At 34.5% G+C, this 2,740-nt stretch overlaps 1 protein-coding gene across 1 annotated transcript in view; it reads right to left on the bottom strand.

The window, feature by feature from the left end:
* The window catches only part of BLM (Bloom syndrome, RecQ helicase-like), an 88,520-nt gene that overhangs the window by 68,871 nt on the left and 16,909 nt on the right, over positions 1 to 2,740 (bottom strand). The window lies entirely within an intron of this gene.

Raw genomic sequence — 2,740 nt, forward strand, 5'->3', positions numbered from 1 at the left:
GCCACTGCACTCCAGCCCGGGCGACAGAGCGAGACTCCGTCTCAAAAAAAAAAAAAAAAAAAAAAGAAGTATTGATTGGCCGGGTATGGTGGCTCACATCTGTAATCCCAGCACTTTGGGAGGCCAAGGTGGGCAGATCACCTGAGGTTGGGAGTTTGAGACCAGCCTGGCCAAGAAGGTGAAACCCCATTTCTACTAAAAATACAAAAATTAGCCAGGAGTGGTGGTGGGCGCCTGTAATCCCAGCTACTTGGGAGGCTAAGGCAGGAGAATGGCTTGAACCTGGGAGGTGGAGGTTGCAGTGAGCTGAGGTCATGCTACTGCACTTCAGCCCCGGGGACAGGGTGAGACTCCGTCTCAAAAAAAAAAAAAAAAGTATTGCTTATAATATAATTTCTTAAGAGTTTTTACTATATATTGGTGTTGAATCTTGTCAAAGGTTTTTCAGCATATATAAAAGTAAATATATGAGTGTTCTCCTTAGGCTAAATATGGTGAATTACATTGATGATTCTAATGTTACACCATCTTTGCATTCCTGGTATACACCTTGGTGATGAGCTAATATTTTTATAATAGAGTGCTGGATTCTGTTCTGTTTGGTGGTAGTTTATTTAGAACTTTTACATAATTTTTACATATAATATTCATCTGTAATTTTCTTTATGCTACCTTTAATCTGTATGTTAAATATTTGTTTTATACTTGCTTCATAAAAACCAATATAAAATAATTACGCTGTGTAAAAGAAGTGAGATACAAAAGAATATATACTGTATTATTACATTTATTAAAAGTCCAAGAACATGCTAATTATTCTACAGTAACAGAAACCAGGTAAGTGGTTGACTGGCAAGAAGAGAGCAAGAAGGCAGAATGAAATGGGCATCAGAAAGCTTTTGAGAGTGATGGATATGTTCATTAACTGGATTATGGTGATGATATATGTATGTCAAAACTGCACAAATTATATACTTTAAATGTGTGCAGTCTATATCAATAAAACTACTTTAAAAAAGAGGGTGTAAGAACTAAAAAGTGTTTTAAGATGTTTTACTTTATTTCACTTTAGCCCTTCAACAACTGGAGACAGACAACTAAATCAGCATTTACAATACCAAGCCATTTAGAAAAGAAAGAATTTGGAAGTTTTCCTTCTTTTCTATGTTCTAAAACAATTTATTTAGCATTAGGATTATTTGAACTCCATAAATGTAGCAAAATTTTCCTGTTAAACCATTTGGACTTCATGTTTTTTATTTCTCAGTGAGATAGTTATTTCATAACTTCAAAAACTTATTCAATGGAAATTGTGCTGTTTAACTTCCAATATCTACTTGAGTCAATTTTGGTAAACTATATTGTCACACATAATTATCCATTTCATTTTAGTTTTCAAATTTGTTTACGTAAAGGTATGTAAATTAATCTTGTTATAAAAACTACCCTGTGTCAATGGTTACTTACCACTTATGATTTGTTATTCTGTATATTTGTAATTTCTATTAGGTTAATTTATTTGCTTCATTAAACAATTCAAGATACACATCTTTTTTTTTTTTTTTTTTGAGACAAAGTCTAGCTCTGTTGCCCAGGCTAGAGTGCGGTGGCACGATCTCGGCTCACTGCAAACTCTGCCTTCCAGATTCAAGCAATTCTCCTGCCTCAGCCTGCCGAGTAGCTGGGATTACAGGCACATGCCACCATGCCCAGCTAACTTTTTGTATTTAGTAGAGATGGGGTTTCACCATGTTAGATAGGATGGTCTTGATCTCCTGACCTCGTGATCTGCCTGCTTCGGCCTCCCAAAGTACTGGGATTACTGGCGTGAGCCACAGCGCTGAGCCAAGATAAAAACCTTAATTTTTGAATGAGATGTTTTTCTGTTCTCTTACTAATTTCTCTTTTTATCTTTATTGTTTATTCTCTTGTGCTTTCCTTTGATTTACTTGTTTTTCTTTTTCTAGCTTTCTAAGTTTGGAATTTACTTATTTCCCTTTCTTCATTTATAATATGTACTGAAGATTATAAATTTTCCCCCAATTAGTGCCTTACCTTTTTTTTTTTAAGAATCTGATATGCTGTGTTTTCATTTCGTTAAGTTTCAGAAATCCTTTATTTCAGTTTCTATTTTCCTTACATCCAATAGTTGTTTTCAGTTTTCCAGATGGAAGGGTCTTTCTGCTTTTTTATAAATTTCATTTTCAACTTCTAGTTTTGTTGCATGGTGATCATAATTATAAGATTTCTACTTTATGAAATTACTAATTTTTCCTTGTGACCTAATATATGAACTATTTTTATGAATGTAAATTGTTTACTTGGGAAGATGATATACTACACTAATTCTTCAACTTTTCTGTAGGGTTTTTTTTTTTTTAGATTTTTAAAACTTCAAAATAAAGAAATGAGATCTAGAAAATCCCTTTGCATTGGAAATAAAGAAATATACTTGTGAATAAGCCATCGGTCAAGTAAGATATCATAGTGAGTATTCAAATATATTTTAAACTGAATAATGGAAGTCTACACATAAAAATATGTAACATGCAACTAAAGAAGTAGTTACAAGAAAATGGATGATCTAGGCTGGGCGCGGTGGCTCACATCTGTAATCCCAGCACTTTGGGAGGCCGAGACGGGCGGATCACGAGGTCAAGAGATCGAGACCATCCTGGCTAACACGGTGAAACCCTGTCTCTACTAAAAATACAAAAAAATTAGCCAGGGGTGGTGACGG

Source organism: Colobus angolensis, unplaced genomic scaffold (assembly GCF_000951035.1).
Source record: "Colobus angolensis palliatus isolate OR3802 unplaced genomic scaffold, Cang.pa_1.0 Scaffold264, whole genome shotgun sequence".
Lineage (NCBI taxonomy): Eukaryota > Metazoa > Chordata > Mammalia > Primates > Cercopithecidae > Colobus > Colobus angolensis.